The sequence below is a fragment of the Myotis nattereri genome, assembly GCF_964212035.1.
Source record: "Myotis nattereri genome assembly, chromosome: 2".
NCBI lineage: Eukaryota > Metazoa > Chordata > Mammalia > Chiroptera > Vespertilionidae > Myotis > Myotis nattereri.
The window spans coordinates 122,209,577-122,232,038 of record NC_138076.1 but is presented as its reverse complement, the minus strand read 5'-3'; the positions used below and the strand labels follow the sequence as shown (position 1 = coordinate 122,232,038).

Below are 22,462 nucleotides of genomic sequence, written 5' to 3'. Positions count from 1 at the left end.
CAAGAACAAACATACAACTGGCCTGCCTGAGGCAGACTGCTGTGGGCCCTGTCTCTGTCCACTAACTAACTCCAATTGATATTAGTGATAGTTAACCTTTTTTAGCTTTTATAATGCAGCATGCAAGGTGCTAAGCCCTTTATGTTACCAAGAGAATTTCAATGATCCCACAAAAATCCCATAGGATAGGTCCTTCCCTCCCGCCCCCAAGCTCTAAGAGAAAACTTATTTCGAAAGTCGCAGAGGTAGAAGAAATGAGCAATAGAAAAATGGGCTCCAGAAACAAGTTGGGGAGGCAATAGAAAAGGACACTTTGAACTTAGGAGAAAGAGAGAGGCAAGGAGGACCAGCCTGGGGGGAAGAAGAGAGAGGAGGGAAAGGGGAGGGGAAAGGCACAGGTGTGCTTCCAGGAGGGAGATCTCTAGGACAGGTCCTATCATTATCTCCCTTTTATAACTAAGAAAACGGAGGCTCAGAGGGTTTAAACAACATCCGAGGCCACCCAACCAGTTACTCGTAGAGGAGGGATCTGAATCCAAGCAGTGTGACGCTTACTAGCACCAATACTTAAAATTAGCAAGAAGTAATGAGAACAGGAAAAGAAACAATGCTGGCCAACGAAGAATTTAAAAGACACACAAAATTTAACTCTGTGATTACTAGAAAAAAGGCAAAGAGGAATACATAACAGGTTTAAATAGCTCTCACTGTTGAGTGATAGAAAGTATATTTGTAAATTATGTGGACCAAGGGTCCTCAAACGACGGTCCGCGGGCCACATGCAAATACAAATATTGTATTTATTCCCATTTTGGTCTTTTACTTCAAAATAAGATATGTGCAGTGTGCATAGGAATTTGTTCATAATTTTTTTTTTAACTATAGTCCAACCCTCCAACGGTCTGAGGGACAGTGAACTGGAACCCTGTTAAAAAAGTTTGAGGACCCCTGATGTGGACAAAAAGGGGCCACATCTAAACCTGACAAGCTCAGGGGAGGCCTTACAAACTCAGAGACCTGAAGTAACCACATAGGATGGTCTGAAATTAAAACTCTAAGCAAAAGCAGTTCTTGACAGGTAGTCATGTCTTAGGCTAGAATCTTCCCTGACAAAAGAATCTTTCCCTTAATTGAACCTGTCTATTGCCTATTTTTTTTCCTGAGCCCATTTCTTCTATAGCCACACTGCCTGGGCTAACAGGACTTCTTTAAGGAGAAGAGAAAAGATCAAAAATATGAATAAGAAAATATAAGGAAGCCCTGGCTGGTATGACTCAGTTGGTTAGAGCAATGTCCCATATACACCAAAAGGTCATGGATTTGATTCCCAGTCATGGCACATACTAGTACCTAGGTTATGAGTTCAATTCCAGGCCTGTTCAGGAGGCAACCAATTGATGTTTCTCTCTCTCCTTCTCGTTCTAAAAAAAAAAAAAAAAAAAAAAAAAAGGAAAACACTCCACAAACAAAACAACAAAAACATGTCCTCAGGTGAGGATAAAATAAAAATTTTTAAAAAAAGAAAATACAGGAAAGACAAAGCTGATTAAGGCAAACAATAAAAGCAGTGGATCAACCAACTATACAGCTAGTACAAAGGTTAAAAGGTACGTAGGAAGATCATGTATAATTACAACAATAAATTAAGAGACACATAAGAACTAAAAGTAATGATAAAAACATAAATGTAGAGGGGATGAGTAAAAATTGTAGTGATTCTAGAATGTGTTTGAACTTACGTGACTATCAACTTAAAATAGACTGCTATAAACATAGCTTGGGACAACTAAAATAATCCAACCCTGGAAAACCAAGATGGCGGCATAGGTAAACACCGGAAATTGCTGCCTCCCACAACAAATTCAAAAATACAACTAAAAGACAAAACAGACATCATCCAGAACCACAGGAAGGCTGGCTGAGTGGAAATTCTACAACTAGAAGGAAAGACAAAAGCACACTGAGACTCAGAGGAGGTGCGGAAGTGCAGAGGTACGGAGGCGCATGGGGCAAGGGCTGGCAACTGAGGATGCGGCTTTCTTTTTGAATTCGGAGGGAGTCACAAGCCTCCAACTGCTCTGAACTCCAGTTGCGGGTAAGACTCTGGGGACACAGACTCATTCGGGGAGAAACTGGACTGTCTGGCAGTGGGCAGAACTCTGAACTCGAGGGCGGCTTTCTCTCAGAGGTACTTGCAGAGATTACCAGGACACTGAGACGTGGGGCCTCTTAGGGCAGGGCTGAGGATCAGCCATAGCTGCTTGCTCCACCCTGTTGATTCCCTGAGACCCCGCCCCACCCAAGCTGTGACAGAGGCTTTTGCATATGAATGCCCTGGCCCTTTGCAACCTGAAAATTACCTAAAAGACTGCAGCTGGGCCAGACAGACCCAGAAATTCCAAGAGAAGGCCCAAGCCCCCACAGGAGCTTGCATTGCTTCATAGCTGGGCCTCATTTGGGCACCTCCAAACCCCAAACAAGGAAGGGGAATCTGCAGATCTCCTCGTAGCTCCTGCTGGGGAGCCTCAGGCAGAGGCTAAATTAGCACCTCCTTAGATCCAAGAGCCAGTGTACCCAGTGGTCAGAGTGGGACAATCCAAGTACATCTCCTCATATCCATAAAGGACACATTCAGTGGGCAGACTCAGTGAGCACCAAAGCTCCACTGAAGCAAGTTTTGCCTCATAAGGGTGTCTTCAGCACAGAAGTTCTCCCACCGTAGACACAGCTGAATCTCACAGCCAATTGGCCTGGAAGTCAATTCCTCCCAGTGATACCTACAACAATCAAGGCTTAACTACAACAAGACCATGCACAAAGCCCACAAAGGGGTGCACCAAGAGTGTCCACCTCAGGTAATTGGGGAGGCTGAGCCACTGGGTCCTATAGGACACCTAGCACACAAAGCCACTCTACCAACACAGGGAAGCATAAAAAATGCGGAGACAAAGAAACAGGTCACAACTGACGAAAATGGAGGAAAGAAAATGACTGGATATAGAGTTCAAAACCACACTTTGAAGGTTTTCAAGAACTTTCTAGAAACCGCCGATAAATTTAGTAAGACCCTCAAAAAGACTGATGAGACTGCCGATAAATGTAGTGAGACCCTCAAGAAATCTAGTGAGACCCTTGAGGTTATGAAAAAGGACCAACTAGAAATTAAGCATACACTGATATTATGCAGAGTTCCAACAGCAGACTAGAGGATCGCAAGAATCAAGTCAAAGATTTGAAATACGAAGAAGCAAAAAACACTCAACCGGAAAAGCAAAATGAAAAAAGAATCCAAAAATACGAAGATAGTGTAAGGAGCCTCTGGGACAGCTTCAAGCGTACCAACATCCAAATTATAGGGGTGCCAGAAGAAGAGAGAGAGCAAGATATTGAAAACCTAGTTGAAGAAATAATGAAAGAAAACTTCCCCTACCTGGTGAAAGACATAGACTTCCAAGTCCAGGAAGCGCAGAGAACCCCAAACAAAAGGAATCCAAAGAGGACCACACCAAGACACATCATAATTAAAATGCCAAGGGCAAAAGACAAAGAGAGAATCCTAAAAGCAGCAAGAGAAAGACAGTCAGTTACCTACAAGGGAATACCCATACGACTGTCAGCTGATTTCTTAACAGAAACTTTGCAGGCCAGAAGGGAGTGGCAAGAAATATTCAAAGTGATGAATGCCAAGAACCTACAACCAAGATTACTTTATCCAGCAAAGCTATCATCCAGAATTGAAGGTCAGATAAAGAGCTTCACAGATAAGGAAAAGCTAAAGGAGTTCATCACCACCAAACCAGTATTATATGAAATGCTGAAAGGTATCCTTTAAGAAGAGGAAGAAGAAGAAACAGGTAAAGATACAAATTATGAACAACAAATATGCATCTATCAACAAGTGAATCTAAAAATCAAGTGAATAAATAATCTGATGAACAGAATAAACTGGTGAATATAATAGAATCAGGGGCATAGAAAGGGAGTGGACTGAATATTCTTGGGTGGGAAAGGGGTGTAGGGGATGCGGGAAGAGACTGGACAAAAATCGTACACCTATGGATGAGGACAGTGGTGGGTGAGGGTGGAGTGGGGGTGGGAACCGGGTGGAGGGGAGCTATGGGGAAAAAAAGGAGGAACAATTGTAATATTCTGAACAATAAAGATTTAATTAAAAAAATAAATAAAATAAAATAATCCAACCCCAAAAAACAACAACAACAACAAAAAAACATAGCTTGGTATAGCACCGTGGTTAGCAAGCTCATTAGTCAACAGAGCCAAATATCAACAGTACAATGACTGAAATTTCTTTGGAGAGCCACATTTTTTAAACTTAAACTATATAGGTAGGTACATTGTTATTAACTTAATTAGGGTACTCCTAAACTGGCCTTTGCTAAAAACGTCCTCAATCTGATTGAAGTACATTCGCTGAGGTCGACCCCTTCCAACTCTCCCATCCACACTCCTCTTGTATACTTGTTTCGCCTATCTTTTGTCACCCGCACGCGATTTGCGGCCAGGACTAGCACTAACCACTGCACAATGAGACTGCTGACTGACTGGCTCACTCAACTCCTGCATGAATTGCGCGCCTCCCCAGCGCTGCGTATCCGCGGCCCGCCTGTGCCTAGTCTCCCTTCCCCTGACAGACTGACACCCCTCACTTCTAATGCCACTTCTTCAAAATAGACTTGCCCAGGCTGAAAACCCACTTCTGCGCATAGGCCTCAGTTTCTATCGCACTGTACATGTGCGCCCTCACGTGGTATTTTGTGGAAGAGCCACACTCAAGGGGCCAAAGAGCTGCATGGGGCTCGCGATCCGCGGTTTGAAGACCACTGGTATAGCACATACTAACCACAAACCAAAAATTGACAAGAGATATAAAAAATAATAAAGAAATCTAAGTATAACACTATTGAAAGTCAATAACATGCAAGAGAGAAAGCAAGGGAATAAAAACAAACTGGGAAGAACAACAAAAATAATTAGAAACCAATGAATAAAACGGCAATAACTATGTACCTACCAATAAATACTCTAAATCTAAATGGACTAAATGCTCCAATCAAAGAGATAGGGTGGCGGGATGGATAAAAAAGACCCATAGTATATGGTCTATAGGAGACCCACTTTAGATGGAAAGATACACACAGACTAAAGATAAAGGGGTGGGGGGAAAAGGTATTTCATAAAAGTGGAAAAGAAATGAAATAAAAATATGGTAGCAATACTTATGTCAGACAAAATAGACTTTAAACCAAGGGTTGTAACAAGTGACTAAGGCACTTCATAATGATAAAGGGATTACTCCAACAAGAAGACAAAATTCTTGTAACTGTCTATACCCAATGTGGGAGTACCTGAATACATAAAGCAAATATTGACAGACATTAAGAAAGATATCGACAGTAATACAGTAATAGGAGGGGACTTTAACACCCCATTGACATCAATGGATAGATCAATCAAAAAGTCAGAAAATCAAAAAGGAAACAGTGGCTTTATTTTTTTTTTTTCAACATAGACATTCATTCATGTTGCCTATAACATCTTTGTCAAGATTTTGTACCAGAATTATGACAGACTTATTAAATGAGTTTGAAGCCTTTCCCTATTTGGCTCAGTGGATAGAGCGTCAGTCCATCGACTGAAGGGTCCCGGGTTTGATTCTGGTCAAGGACACATACCTTGATTGCAGCCTCCTCCCCGGCCTGGGCCCTGGTCAGGGCTCATATGGGAGGCGAACAATTGATGTGTTTCTCTCACATCGATGTTCCTCTCTGTCTTTCTCTCTCTCTTCCACTATTCCTAAAAATCAATGGCAAAATATCCTCGGGTGAGGATTAACAACAAACAAAAAGCCCTAGCTGGTTTGGCTCAGTGGATAGAGTGTTGGCCTGTGGACTGAAGGGTCCCAGGTTTGATTTTGGTCAAGGGGCACATGCCCCGGTTGCAGGCTCAATCCTCAGTAGAGGGCATGCAGGAGGCAGCCAATCAATGATTCTCTCTCATCATTGATGTTTCTATCTCCCTCTCCCTTCCTCTCTGAAATCAATAAAAATATTAAAACAAACAAACAACAATGTAAAAAACAACACAAGTTTGGAAGTGTTTCCTTTCTCTATTTCCTAAAATAGCCTGTGTTAATTAAGTACTATTTTTTCGTTAAGTGTTCTATAGATATCACCAATAAAACTATCTGGGCCTGTAGGTTTCTTTGTGAAAAAGGTTTTGACAACAAATGCAATTTCTTTAATAGATATAGACTTACTAAGATATTCTATTTCATTTTGTTAGTCTTGTAAGTTATGTTTTTCAATTAATTTTGCACATTTCATCTAGATTGTCAGAAATGAAGGATATACTAACTGAAACAAAGAATAATTTATAGGGAATCAACAGCACAGTAGATGAAGCCTAGATTCAAATCAGTGATTTGGAATATAATGAAGCAAAAAAAAAAAATACCCAATAAGAACAGCAAAAAGAAAAAAAGAATCCAAAAATATAAAGATAATGTAAAGAGCCTCTGTGACAAACTTCAAACATACCAACATTTGCATCATGGAGGTGCTGGGAGAAAAAAGAGAGAAAGCAAAATATTGAAAAACTATTTGAAAAAAACAATGACAGAAAACTTCCCTAACCTGGAAAAGGAAATAACATACAAGTCTAGGAAGCACAGAGAGTCCCAAAAAAGATGAACCCAAAGAGGCCCACACCAAGACACATCATAATTAAAGTGCAAAAGGTTAAAGACAAAGAGAAAACCCTAAAAGTATCAAGAGAAACGCAATTAGTTACCCACAAGGGAGCTCCCATAATACTGTCAGTGGATTTCCCAACAGAAACTTTGCAGGCCAGAAAGGAGCGGCAAGAAATAGTCAAAATGATGAAAAGCAAGGACCTACAGCCAAGATTACTCTACCCAACAAAGCTATCATTTAGAACCTATGGACAGATAAAGAGCTTCCCAGACAAGAAAAAGCTAAAGGAATTCATCACCACCAAACCAGTATTAAATGAAATATTGAAGGGTATTCTTTAAGAAGAAGAAAAAAATATGAATAAAATGGCAATAAATACATATTTTAAAACAAATGAATCTAAAAATCAACATAAACAAACAAGCAGTACAGAAACAGACTCACTGAAACAGAACATTTTGATGGTTGCCCGATGGGAAGGGGGTTAGTGGGATGAGTGAAAAAGGTGAAGGGATTTAGAAGTACAAATTGGTAGTTACAGAATAGTCATGGGTATGTAAAGTACAGTATAGGGAATATAGTCAATATTATTCTGATAAACTATGTATGGTGTCAAATGGGTGTGAGATTTACCAGGATGATCACTTAGTAAGTTATATAATGTCTAATCACTGGGGTATACTCCTGAATATAACATAATATTGTATATTAACTGTAATTGAAAAAAAAGATTTTTAAAAAAACAAGCCAGCAGGGTCGGGCCTGGTTAGTACTTGGATGGGAGACTGCCTGGGAATACCGGGTGCTGTAGGCTTAAAAAAAAAAAAAAAGAAAAGAACAGAAAAGAAAAAAGCCACCTGGCTCAAGAACTTAACTACACTTTACCATCTACTTTTCAACAAAATTAACAAAGGTATAGAGGTTTAGAGAAATTCCAGTTGCCTCAGGTCCAGGTCAATGACAACAGAGACCAAACTGAGCCTTATATTCAGATCCCTTGACATAGCACATAGGCCTCTATTATCTAGCCTATCTCTCCAATACCGTTTCTAGCTGTACTTTACCCTCAAACTCTACAGTCCAGTGACACAAAACCATATGCAGTCTCATAACCTCTCAAATCAGTACGATCTTCCTCTGCCTGGAAGGAAGAAAGGAAAAAACATTTCTCTTAGAAAAGGAAAATGTATGTTTTCCGCTCTGCCTGGGAAAGCACTAGACCAGATGATTAGAGGCAGCCAACTTGAATGAACTTAGCCCACCCTAATTTGGATTTTCTACATATTGGAATCCCCCAACTTTCAAATGACTCATACATACCACAAACAGCTGCCCAGACCCTATCCCATGCCCACTACCACTGCAACAGAAATCATTTTGGAAAATCAAAAACAAACTAGGAACTTCCAGAGTACCTGTGGATTCAGAAGCTATGAAAAGAAGAGTAGATGAGGTGAGCTGACCCTGTAGGACTTATTCTGAATTAGAGTTGGTCTACTTAGAATAGCATTCCTGCTCCAAAATATGTACTCTACTGTTCCCCCTTTGACTTAGCTAAAATCCTATGTCTAAAGAATTGGGAATTTTGGTGAGAAAGTGAGATGAGCAGAGCATGTCCACCTGGTTGGGAGAGAGGGTATGGTAGCAGATGGGTGAAGGTAGAATCAGCACAAATGGGGTGCATGTGAACAGGGGCCTTAGTAAGTAAAAATGAGACATAAAGGAGAGAAAAGAGAGTGCATCAAGAGCAAACTTCAGCTGTTTCAGAATTTAGTCTAAGTCAGTGGTTCTCTACCCAAACAGATTCAATTCCAGGAATGGTATTGCCAAGAATTACATTTTCTAAAATGGTGACAAACACTTGGGAAAGTTCAAAACAATCTTCCCCCAGTTGCAGACCTGGAATTCACTATAGTTTAAAGTTGTGCCAATACTTTGTGTTTATATGCAAAACAGTTGGATTCTAGGTTTATGTAATCTAAACAGGTAATTCACCCACATAACCATCAACAACATTCCAAAGTCGAAAAAGACAAATGATAATGCTTCTTTGAGTGAAATTATTCTGGGAACTGCATGACATCAGCATATCTCAGCTGCTCATGATATGCTGGTCACATTCCTCAATCACAACCCAAAAAGTTCTTGCAGAGATATAATGATCTCGATGATCTAAAAGATCTTATTCCAAGAAATAGGAAAGAAAAAACTTTTCCTTCTTCTACTTCATCTTCCCTCCTACTTCAGATAGTCCCCAACAACCAAGACCCCCATCTAGTGAGCTTATACCATATATGGTTTTTTTGGGTTATTTCGGAACCCTACTCAACATTATCACACTATTAGAGGCCCGGTGCATGAATTCGTGCACCAGGAAACAGTGGCTTTAAATGACACATTAGACCAGCTGGAGTTGGTTGATATTTTTACAACATTTTACCCCAAGCAGCAGAATATACATTCTGTTCAAGTGCACATTTTCCAAAATAGATCACATGTTAGGCAACAAAACAAGTCTCAATCAATTTGAGAAGATTGAAATCATATCAACCATCTTCTCCAATTACAATAGTATGAAACTGAAATCAATTACAAGAAGAAAACTGAAAAACACAAACATGTAGAGGCTAAATAACGTGATACTAAACAATGAATGGGTTAAGAATGACATCAAAGAAGAAATCAAAAGAGACCTTGAGACAAGTGGAAATGAAAACAAAACAACCTAAATTCTATTGGACATAGCCAACTCAGTTCTAACAGGGAAACTTACAGCAATACAAGCCTACCTCAAGAAACAAGAAAAATCTCAATAAAACAATCTAACATGACACCTAAAGGAACCAGAAAAACAAGAAACAAAGCCCAAAGTAAGTAGAAGAATGGAAATAATAAAGATCAGAGTGGAAATAAAGTCTAAAAAAAAAAACCAATATAAAATATCAATAATGCCAAGAGTTGGTTCTTTGAAAACATAAATAAAATTGGTAAACCTTTGCCAGACTCATCAAGAAAAATAGAGGGCCCAAATAAGTAAAATCAGAAATGAACGCGAAGTGACAATCAACACCACAGAAAAACAAAGCACTATAAGGAAATACTATGAACAATTTTATGTTAACAAATTGGACAACCTGGAAGAGATTATAAATTCCTAGACATATACAATCTTCCAAGGCTGAATCAGGAAGAAACAGAAAATCTTAAAAGACTGATAACTACAAAATCAAATCAGTAACCAAAAAGTTCCAACAAACAAAAGCCCTGGACCAGATGGCTTCACAGGCAAATTTTACCATATTCAAAGACGAATTAATACCTAGCCTTCATAATTTATTCCAAAAAACTTGAAGAGCAGGGAAGGCATCTAAACTCATTTTATGAGGACACCATTACTCTCATACCAAAACCAGACAAAAGATCTAAAAAAAAAAGAAAGAAAGAAAGAAAAAAAGAAAGAAAGAAAGAAAGAAAGAAAGAAAGAAAGAAAGAAAGAAAGAAAGGAAGAAAGAAAGAAAAAAATTATAGGCCAATATCTCTGATGAACATCTGATGAACATAGATACAAAAATTCTCGCCAAAACCGGTTTGGCTCAGTGGATAGAGCGTCGGCCTGTGGACTGAAAGGTCCCAGGTTCGATTCCGGTCAAGGGCATGTACCTGGGTTGCGGGCACATCTCCAGTGGGGGATGTGCAGGAGGCAGCTGATCCATGTTTCTCTCTCATCAATGTTTCTGACTCTCTATCTCTCTCCCTTCCTCTCTGTAAAAAATCAATAAAATATATTTAAAAAAAAAATTCTCAACAAAATATTAGCAAACAGAATTCAGCAATACATTAAAAAGATCATACAACATGATCAAGTGGGATTTAATCCATCAGGCTGTTTTAATATCTGCAAATCAATTAATATGATATACCACAAAAACAAAAATGAAATATTAAAATCACATGATCATATCAAATAGATGCAAAAAAAATCATTTGAGAAAACCCAACATCCATTTGTGATTAAAAAAAAATCTCAGCAAAATGGGTATATTGGGAACATATGTCAATGTAATAAAGGCCAGATATGACAAACCCAGAGCTAACATCATACTCAATGGTGAAGAGATAAAAGCTTTTTATTTTCTTTGTAAAATTTTTAAATATCTGATAAAATTAAAAAATATATTTTTATTGATTTCAGAGTGGAAGGGAGAGGGAAAGAGAGATAGAAACATCAATGATGAGAATCATTGATCAGCTGCCTCCTGCACACCCCACACTGGGGATCATGGCCGCAATTCATGCATGTGCCTTGGCCAGAATTGAACCCAGGACCCTTCAGTCCTCAGGCCGACACTCTATCCACTGAGCCAAACTGACTAGGGCTAAAAGCTTTTTCTTTAAGATCATGAACAACAGAAGGATGTCCACTTTCACCACTTTCATGCAACACAATCTTGGAAGTCCTAGCCACAGCAATCACACAAGAAAATGAAATAGAAGGCGTCTAAATTGGAAAGGAAGAAGTAAAACTGTCATTATTTGCAAGTGGCTGAATACTATATATAGAAAACTCTAAGGAATATACTAAAAAACTATTAGAACTAATAAATGAATTCAGTGAAGTTGTAAGATGCAAAACAAAAAAAGAAATGCAGGAATGTGTTGCATTTTTATACAGCAAGTAGAGGCCCAGTGCATGAAATTCATGCATGGGTAGGGCCCCTAGGCCTGGCCAGTGATCAGGGCCCATCAGGTTCCTCGTCTCCCTGCCTTCCTGCCTCCTCTTTCCCTCACTGCCTGCTTGCTGTCACTGTTTGGGTCCCTATCTCCTGCTTTCTCTTGCTCCCTCAGTGCCCTGACACTGGTTGCCTGCCATGTTCTGTGCCACCCCCTGGTGGTCAGTGCATGTCATAGTGAGTGAGTGAACTCCTGGTTGAATTCCTGAAGGGACACTTTGCATACTAGTCTTTCATAAATAGATAGATAACAAACTATCAGAAAGAGAAATTAAGAAGAGAATCCCACTTACAATTGTATAAAAAATAAAAATAAAATACCTAGGAATAAATTTTACCAAGGATGTAAAAGACCTGCACTCAGAAAACTATGTACGACATTGAAGAAATGCGCTGAAGAAGATACAAAGAAATGGAAGGGTATAGCACGCTCATAAATAGGAAGAATTACCATCATTAAAATGCCCATACTACCCAAAGCATTTTACAGATTCAATGCAATCCCTATCAAATTACCAATGTCATTCTTTTATTATTATTATTATTATTATTATTAGTTAAACCAATGTCATTCTTCACAAAATTAGAGCAAGTATGCCTAAAATTTAAATGGAATCACAAAAGATCCTGAGGAGCCAAAACAATCCTGAAAGAAAAACAAAGATGAGGTATTAAGTTACCTGATATCAAACTATACTACAAAGCTACAGTAATCAAAACAGCATGCTATGGCATAAAAGGACACATAGATCAATGCAACATAATAGAGAGCCCAGAAATAAACCCACACCTCAGTTAATCTAACACAGTGGACTCAAGAATATTCAATGCGGTGAAGACAGCCTCTTCGATAAACGGTGTTGGGAAAACTGGACAGATGCATGCAAAAGAATGAAGCTGGATTGCTTTCTTATAACATATCCAACAATAAACTAAAGTGGATTAAAGACTTAAATGTAAGACCTGAAACCATAAACCATCTAGAAGAAAACATAGGCAGTAAACACTTTGACATTGCTCTTAATGATTTTGTGTGTGTGTGTGGCAGGGGGGCGGGGAGGGGGGTGGTTATCTCGTCCGGGAAGGGAAACAAGAAAAAAAAGGAAATGGGACTGTCAAACAAAAAGTTTTTGGACAGCAAAGGAAACAACCAACAAAAAGAAAAGGCCACCCACTGAACAGGAGAACATATTTGCCAATGATACATCAACACCAAAAAACCCCAAACAACCCAATTTAAAAATGTGCAATGGACCTCATTAGACACTTATCTAAGGAGGGCATACATATGGCTATTAGACATATGAAAAGATGCTCAATAAACATCATGAATCGTCTGGGAAAGCAAAGTAAATTAAATTAAAACCACAATGAGATATCTCCTCACCCCTGTCAGAATGGCTATCATCATTAAATCAACAAACAAATGTTGGCAATGATGTAGAAAAGGGAATCCTTGTGCTTTATTGGTAAGATTGTAAATTGGTGCAGCCACTGTAGAAAACAGTACTGAGGGTCCTCAAAAAAATTTAAAATAGAACTACTTTATGACCAAAAAATCCACTTCTGGATATTTATCTAAAGGAATCCAAGACACTAATTTGAAAAGATATATGCAGCCCTATGTTCATTGCACCATTATTACAAGAAACAAGATATGGAAGCAGCCTAAGTGTCCATCCATAGATTGATAAAGAATGAATAAGGAAGATGTGGTACATATATAATGGAATATGACTCAATCATAAAAAGGAATGAAATCTTGCCACTTGCAACAACACGGATAGGCCGAGAGGGTATTATTCTAAGTGAAATAAGACAAACAACACAGGATTTCATTCATATGGGGAATTTACAAAACGAACAAACAAGCAAAACCAAAACAAAATCACATAGAGAACAAATCGTTGGTTGCCAGATGGAAGGGGGTTCAGGAAAAAGGTGAAGAAATTAAGTACAAATTGCCAGTTATAGCCCTATGTGGTCTGGCTCAGTGGATACAGCATCCCCCTTTGGACTCAGAGTTCCAGGTTCGATTCCCAGTCAGGGCACATGCTTGGGTTGCAGGTGATCCCCAGTGCAGGAGACAGCCAATCAATGATGCTCATCATTGATGTTTTTGTCTCTCTCTCCCTCCCCTTCCTCTCTGAAATCTATAAAAATATATATTTAAAAAATTGCCAGTTATAAAAACAGTCAAGAAGAAGTAAAGTAGAGCATACAGGAAAGTCAATAAGATTTTAATAGGTAAGTATGGTGTCAGAAGGGTACTAGATTTAATTGTGTGATCACTAGGTAAGTCACATAAATGTCCAATCAGTATTGTTGTACTCCTGAAACTAATATCATATTGCATGACAATTGAAATTGGAAAAAAATGACGTCCAGGTTACTGTACAACCCAGTTGAGGCGAGTACTGTCCATTCAGAGGTAAAAATAACACGTTCACATTTTAAGGCCTGGCAAGAGCGAGGATCAGAATACTGGTTTCTCAATTTTCTGCTAGCCTTTTTGCCTGCAGTGTTTGGTAAATATGAGCCCATTTCTTCCAGCCAATCATCTGTGGAGATTAGAACATCTGCGCCAATAGGCGGAGGATCAAACATCCTGCACAGGGCAGGACTGCAAGGGAGGTCGCAGGTTAGCATTAAGCCCAAAGGCTGTGTGTGGTCAGAAAGGCTGGCCCAGGGTCCACCACCTGCAGCCTTCCTACCTCCAGGAAACAGGCACTGCAGGAGCCAGCCGCGCAAGCGCAGTGGTGCAAAAAGAGACCACGCCCAAGTCCCCAAGAGAGCACGCGCAGTGGCGCGGGGCGTGGCAACGCTGCACGCTCCTCTTAAGCTCCACGACCTCATCTCTCATACCTCAGCCGCCTGGCCTGAAGCGAAGCTGTCTTGCCCGAGAAGAGAGTGGTCACGGTGTCGCGTGGTAACAAAGCTTAGGACGAGGAGAACCTACATGAGAAAGGACGTCCTCCGGTGTAAGTGCTAACCAGTGGCTGTTTGCGGAGGGGCGGGGGGCGTCGGGAGCGGGGAAAACCTTTCCGGCACGGAGGGGCGGAGCTAACGTGTGATTGATAGGCGAGAAACCCGTGCAAGGGCGAATGGGACTTGAGTGAGGGCGGGATCTGCAGTTGAACTGGAGTGGTGCTTTGGAGTAATAATAACTAACACGCACCAGGGACTTCAGTAACCCATCTGTGCTAACCGCTTTTTATAAGTTACTTATTTAGTGGTCACTGCAACCTTATGGATATGCAGTTTTATCTGTCTCTCCTTTACACGCGGGGAAACTGAGGGTTAGGGCTATTAACTTAGGCAAGAATACAGCTGGGGTCCCAAATTTAGAAGCCTGACCTCAGAGCCCATACTGTTAATGGCTCTGCCCTTCAGAAAAGCAAGGTGGAGTGGGGTCCAGTCAAGAGGGTTCGGTTGAATGGAATTGACCAGATTGTTGGAGGATGTGCAATGAAAAGTGGATAAAACACCAAGTAGCAGGTTTTTTCTACAGGATGTGAGAGCTCTGAGGCTGGAGGTGGGAGGCCGGGCCATGTCCCCTGCTGTGGGAGCATTGCAGCCCCGCTGGTGCTGTGCCTGGATTAACTGTAGGTGCAGAAAACGTGTTCTTTTGGGGCTGTGTTGTCTCCCAGGTGTGTGAAGTTAAAGCATTTTAGGGGCTTAAAATGGGGATTGTGCTTTTAAATTGTTTCTGTCTTCTCTGGCTGCCATAACAAAATGCCATACATTGGGTGGCTGAAACAACAGAGTATTTGTTTGTTTGTTTTTGTTCTGTTTAATTCTCACCCGAGGATATTTTCCCCATTGATTTCTAGAGAGAGTGGAAAGGAAGTAGGAGAGGGGGAGAGAGAGAAACAGCATGGGAGAGAAACAGATTGGTTGCTCCCGCCCCTACCAGGGCTGGGGAACTTGCCACTGAGGTACCCTTGACCAGGACCCTTGGGGCTGCAAGCTGATGCTCTAACCACTTAGCAGACTGGCCAGGGCCACAGTTCTTTGTTTTGTTTTGTTTTTTTCCCCTCACAGTTCTAGAAGCTGGGAAGCCGAAGATTAAGGTCCAGCCTATTCTGTTCCCTGTCCAGGACCCTTTTCCTGTCTTGCAGAAGGTCGGTTCCTTTCTTACTAGTACTTGTCCTCACATGGCTGGTAAGGAGAGAGCTCTCTCTTACTCCAAGAAGGCCACCAATTTTAATAAGGATTAGGGCCCACTGTTATACCTTAATTTAATCTTAATCACCCTTTTCATTTTATGTTAATTGCCTCCTAAAAGCCCTCCTCCAAATAAAATAGAGTCTCATGTTGGGGGTTAGGGCTTTAACACATGAGTTTGAGGGAGGGTGGGACACAGTTCAGTCTGTAGCGATAGTTTATCCCCAAGTAAAGAACAAGTGAATTGAAGACTGAAGAAAATGAACACTTTCAAAACTTACACTTCCACATAACCTCTTATTACCTCATTTAATGAGCATGAGGTTTGTGCCTTAGCACTGGTGGGGAATTGTAGGGAGAACTTGTGTGGAAGGTCATGGTTGTCCTTCAGGCAGCCAATCTGAAGAGGTCAGAAAAAGCTACACCAAGCATTCTTAAAGCACACATAGTGTATCTACTATTTGTGGATTTATCTAAAACCTTCTTTAACTTCTGACTTAGCTTGTGCTGTTTCTGGAATAATGAGATCCATAATTACCATCCACGGGGAGTGAAATAATAATTACTTTTTTTTTTCTTTTAATCCTCACCCGAGGATATTTTTCCATTGATTTTTAGAGAAAGTGGAAGAGAGAGGGAAAGATAGGGAAATATCGATGTCAGAGAAACATATCAATGGGTTGCCTCCTGCACATGCCCCAACCAGGGCCTGGGCCGGGGAAGAGCCTGCAACTGAGGTATGTGCCCTTGACTGGAATCAAACCTGGGACCCTTTGGTCCACATGCCGGCGCTCTATCCACTGAGCCAAACCAGCTAGGTCAGTCATTACTTTTTTTCTGTATTGTTTCCTGTTGTTATTCTAAAATTTGGTAAACAAGTCTATTTTCACCTTACCCTGGTGAGAGAAGAATGAGGAAATACAAAGCTTAGGAGCTTGAAGGTCTGGCAGATGTGCGTTCAAATCTTGGATTCAGGCAATTGCTATGTGACTATCGACATGTCACTTAACTTTTTGTTTTGAAAACAAATTTTTTATGGATTTCAGAGAGGAAGGGAAAGGGAGAGAAAATCACTGATCGCTGCCTTCTGCACACCTCCTACTGTGGATGGAACCTGCAACCCAGACATGTGCCCTGACCGTGATTTGAATCGTGACTCCTAGTGTCATAGATCAATACCCAACCACTGAGCCACACCAAGTGGGCAAGTGACTTAATCTTTCTGTCAGTTTCTTCATCTGTAAAATAGAGCTAGTAATAATACTGACCACATGGTTGTTGTGAGGTTATATGAAGACAGTATGAAACGACTAAAGAACTGGCCTTGCACTAGATATTTAAGTTATGGGACATCCTCCACTGACACCTCTGAAGAGGTTTCTATAACAGAAACCTCCACCTACAGCCCCCATGTCAAGCTTGCTGTATATTCATCAAATTTTTATTGAATCCCTGCTACTTGTCACAGCACCTGGCATGGTGAGTGCTCGGGGCAGGCAAGAACAAGACAGACAGAGTTCTTTCTTTTATGCATCTTATACTGTAGTGGGGAGGACTAAATGAATTGAGTTGAGTGCTAAGAACTATGAAGAAATTAAATGCAGGGTAATGACATCAAAGAGTGACTTTCCATAGAGCGGCCTGCGTGTGTGCATGCACACGTATTTGGAGGGAGGGTGTTTGAGCACTGTATGGGGGCCAACTAAAGGGAGGGACTTCCTGAGGAGCTGAGCTGTCGTTGAGGACTCCTCATCCCCTGGGGAGGGACAGAAAGTGCAGAGCTGATAAGATCAGGCTGGATGCCTTAGATATCTGTAGGCTGACCATTGATCTGTTTTAAAAGGGCAGGAGCCAGACAGAAGGCTCTGATTCTTTTTTTTCTTTTTTTTTTAAATTAAATCTTTATTGTTCAGATTATTACATTTGTTCCTCTTTTTTCCCCCCCATAACTCCCCTCCTCCCAGTTCCCACCCCACCCTCCGCCCTCACTCCCCACCCACTGTCCTCATCCATAGGTTCACGATTTTTGTCCAGTCTCTTCCCGCATCTCCCACACCCCTTTCCCCCCCAAGAATAGTCAGTCCATTCCCTTTCTATGTCCCTGATTCTATTATAATCACCAGTTCAATCTGTTCATCAAATTATTTATTCACTTGATTCTTAGATTCACTTGTTGATAGATGCATATTTGTTGTTCATAATTTGTATCTTTACCTTTTTCTTCCTCTTCCTCTTCTTAAAGGATACCTTTCAGCATTTCATATAATCCTGGTTTGGTGGTGATGAACTCCTTTAGCTTTTCCTTATCTGTGAAGCTCTTTATCTGACCTTCAATTCTGAATGATAGCTTTGCTGGGTAAAGTAATCTTGGTTGTAGGTTCTTGGCATTCATCACTTTGAATATTTCTTGCCACTCCCTTCTGGCCTGCAAAGTTTCTGTTGAGAAATCAGCTGACAGTCGTATGGGTATTCCCTTGTAGGTAACTGAGTTTCTTTCTCTTGCTGTTTTTAAGATTCTCTCTTTATCTTTTGCTCTTGGCATTTTAATTATGATGTGTCTTGGTGTGGTCCTCTTTGGTTCCTTTTGTTTGGGGTTCTCCATGCTTCTTGGACATGTAAGTCCATTTCTTTCACCAGGTGGAGGAAGTTTTCTGTCATTATTTCTTCAAATAGGTTTTCAATATCTTGCTCTCTCTCATCTTCTGGCACCCCTATAATTCTGATGTTGGTACGCTTGAAGCTGTCCCAGAGGCTCCTTACACTATCCTCGCATTTTTGGATTCTTTTTCATTCCGCCCCTCCGGTTGGGTGTTTTTTGCTTCCTCGCATTTCAAATCATTGACTGGATTCTTGCGCTCCTCTTGTCTGCTGTCGGGAGTCTGTATAATATTTGTTATTTCAGTCCGTGTATGCTTAATTTCTAGTTGGTTCCCCAATATAACATCGAGGGTCTCATTAGTTTTCTTGTAGATCTCATTAAGTTTATCGGCGGCTTCTAAACAGTTCTTGAGGGACCTTAAAAGTGTGGTTCTGAACTCTATATCTTCCATTGACAATTTTGTCCTGTTTCTTTGTCTCCGCATTTTGTTATGCTTCCTTGGTGCACCCCCTAGTGGTCTTTGTGCGCAGTCTTATAGTTAAACCTTGATTGTTGTAGCTAATACCAGGGGGGGTTTGACCTCCAGGCCAAGTGGCTATGAGAATCAGCTGTGTCTGCAGTGAGAGAACTTCTGTCCTCTAGGGAGGTGCTAATCTAGCCTTTGCCTGAGGCTATCCGGCAAATGCCTCTGTGCAGGGCTTGGGCGGGGCGGGTCGCACAGGATCAATAGGGTGGGCCAGAGAGAGCAGTTATGGCGGCTCTCAGTCCTGTCCCCAGGGGCTCTGCGTCTCTGAGTCCCAGCACCCGCTGCAAACCTCGGAGAGAAAGCTGCACTCGCTCTGACCGAAGCCAGAAAGTCCCGCTTCTCCCGTTTGAGTCTGGGTCCCTAAAGACTCGCCTGTATCTGGAGCTCAGAGTCTGCGACTCCCTCCCGATTGAAAACGCCAACCGCGCCCTCCGCCGCCAGCCGGCTCCTCGCACTCCGCACCTCAGAATTTGACTTCAGCACTGCGCCTCCTCTGAGTGTCCGTATGCGTTTCTCTTTCCTCCTAGTTGTAGGACTTCCACTCAGCCAGGGTTCCAGTGGTTCTGGGTGATGTCCATTCCGTTTTTTAGTTTCACTTTTGAAGTAGTTGTTCAAGGCAGCAAACTCCGGTGTTAACCTATGCCGCCATCTTGGTTCCCTCTGATTCTTGAGGCCAAAACATATTTTGGAGGCAGCTCTGGTTTGTACAGAAATGGAAGGTAGAATGAACTAAGCAGCAAACTAATGGTGTCTGTAAAATAAAGTTATGTACATTAACCTGTGCCATGTCAGAAAAACTGTAATTGTACTTGTAATTCTCTGCCTGTGTGTCATGATTCTATTTCCAGGTCTCCCATCAGGATAAAGCAGCATTCGTCATGCAATTACCGCCCTGTGCAGAAGTGAGGGAAGACTGCTGCAGAAGTGAATACAGGCAACATCTTTGATCCCAGGGCACAGGTCTTTGAGAGGAAATCTCCAAGCCTCTCGAAGAGGCATTAGAAGGCTATCCAGGCAGCAAAAGTACCTCAGGTGAAATGCAGGGAGTTTCTGTATAAGGGCTTTCGTATTCTGCATTCTTCTAGAGCCCTTTGTGATAAATGTCGCTGGGTGGATTGCATGATTTGGTGTGGCTTCATGGGGATATGCACATGATGGAGAACATGATCTCTGCTTGCCAAATAATGTAGAGCCTAAGGAGAAAATCCGTAATCAGTATTGAGACTGCTCTTAAGAACTATTCTAGATTTCAAGCCCGTTCTTCCTGGTTCATCAGCGAACTACCAGATATTTTTCTCCCCTTAGGATCACGGCTGATAAAAACCAGGAGATCGGTGGCATCCATTTCCCTTTTCCCTTCACACCCTATTCCATCCAGATAGACTTCATGACAGTGCTGTACCAGGTGTTGGAGGATGGCAAGATTGGGATATTTGAGAGTCCAGCTGGCACTGTAAGTATGAACAGTTGCCCCAAGAGGGCTCTTGGGAGACCCTGATTACGACTAGTCAGAGGTTTATTTGCCTCTGCAGAGATTTTCATGGTTTGGAGTTGGGCAAAGTAGTTTTCTCAGTTTACCTTTCTGAGTAATGCTCACTTCCCTCTATTAAATTGTTAAACACAACCCCGGGTTCTAAGGGAAGTTAGGCTACAGGCTAAGGAGAATTTGAATGGCAGTGGTTCTCCTTCAGGGAGCAACATAGAAATTTATTGCCCTGCCAGGTTGGGCTCAGTTGGTTGAGCATTGTCCCATGTACCAGGAAGTTACTGGTTTGATTCCCGGTCAGGGCACATGCCTCGTTTGTGGGTTGAACCCCAGTAGGGGCATGCAGAAAATAGCTGATCAATGTTTCTTTCTCATTAATGTTTCTCTCTCTCCCTCTCCATTCCTCTCTCTGAAATAAATGAAAACATTTTTTTAAAAAAAGTCAAATTTATCAAATTTGGCGTGATGGGCTGGTGCTTTTAATTCTTTTGTCTGTTTCTTAAGAAATGTACTTTTCTCATAGCACATTTTGAAATTATAACCTATGTGCTCTTGTTTCCTGATTTGTGGATTTTAGTGATTGGTACCTTCCTCTTGTGATGGATAAGATATAGCTTTCTTACCATCCCTTTTCCCTGTCACTCCTGATGTCATTAGCTGTTTTTAGTCTCTGCTAAGTCATTATACTATGATTGTTTTTTCATGGAATAATGTTATTTTTCTAGAGATAGTAATTGCCTTTTAAAAGCTTGTTTAGTTTTTAATATGCTTATGCTAATTCCACACACATCATCCAGTAGTCTGTCAATATGATGCAGATGTTCACCTTGTCCAAAACTACAGTTGGCCCTTGTCTGTGGGTCCTGCACCCATGGGTTCAATCAACTCCAGATCAAAAATATTGGGGGGAAAAAGCTACCTTGTTGCTGACATGTACTATGTAGTTAGACCTATGACAGTTGCTGAACATGTAGAGACTTTTTTCTTATTATTATTCCCTAAACAATATAGTATAGCAATTATTTATATAACATTCACATTATATTATCATAAGTAATCTACACATGATTTAAAGTATATGGGAGGATGTGCATAGGTTATGTGCAAATACTAAGTCATCTATCTACACTAATAAAGGGAAAGATGCTAATTGACCGTACCTTTGCTACACCCACCAGCCAAACAGAGTTACTATGCAAATTAACCCAACAAAGATGGCAGTTAAATTTGCATACCCAGGTGTGGCGGGCAGCATCAGACGCTGCCAGTCGGTCTTGGCTCCAGAACGGGACCCAGGGAGACAGGCTGGGCAGCGAAAGACACCGCCTGTGGGGTCCATGCCCCAGAACGGGGACCCGGGAAGGCAGGGCGGTCAGCGCCAGAAGCCACCCGCGGGGTTCGGGGCCCAGATTGAGGACGGGGGAGATGGACGGGCAGCTCCAGATGCCGCCCGTGGAGTCTGGGCCCCTGATTGAGGATGCGGGAAAGGCAGGGCGGGCAGTGCCAGACACAACCCCTGTGGTCCGGGCCCCAGATCAGGACCTGGGGAGGTGGGTGGGAAGCTCCAGAAGCCACCCACGTGGTGCGGGTTCCAGACCGGGGAAAGGGTAGCTTGGGTGGGCAGCACCCGACACCACCCGGGAGTCAGGCCGGGTAGCGCCAGACACCACCTGCGGGGTCCGGGTCCCAGATCGGGGATGGGCGAGATGCTGCCCACAGGGTCCAGTAGAGCGAGTAAACTGGTGTCTTGGGTGGCGTGGTTCCCTCTGTCATCCAGCTTCCTCATCACAGCTGTGGAAACTGACAGCAGGGAGGAGGAAGTCCCACCCCCACAGAATTAGCCAGAATCAGCCGTTGGTCACACAGCTGTCAGCGGCCTGACAGCCAAGACTCTCATTCCCCTGTGTCTCAGACCATGACAGTAGAGAGGTGGGACTATGTCCAAAGAAGAACTGTTGATACAAGGTAGTTCTGCAGCCGAACGATGCCTGCGTTATCGATAGAAAATGTCTGAAGAGCAACCTGCGTCTGATCTTGAAAGAAGGCTGCGCCTGCTACAGAATATATCTGAAGACCAGCTACTGGAAAAACATCACTGTGAAGCTGAAAAACACCGATGTCATCGACAGAAAATGTCTAAAGACCACGTGCCTTTCAGGTTGAAAGAAGGCGGTGGTGATGACAGTCTAGAGAACAGTCATCAACAAGTACTACCAATACTGGTAGGAACTGCCTTCTCAG

General features: G+C 41.8%; 1 long non-coding RNA gene across 1 annotated transcript; it reads left to right on the top strand.

The window, feature by feature from the left end:
* The first annotated feature begins 14,245 nt into the window (after positions 1-14,245).
* On the top strand, positions 14,246-20,781 carry LOC308513255. The gene is made up of 4 exons (XR_013995522.1): positions 14,246-14,424; positions 15,488-15,567; positions 19,584-19,767; positions 20,041-20,781. It is a non-coding gene; the product is annotated as an uncharacterized lncRNA (long non-coding RNA).
* Positions 20,782-22,462: the final 1,681 nt, after the last annotated feature.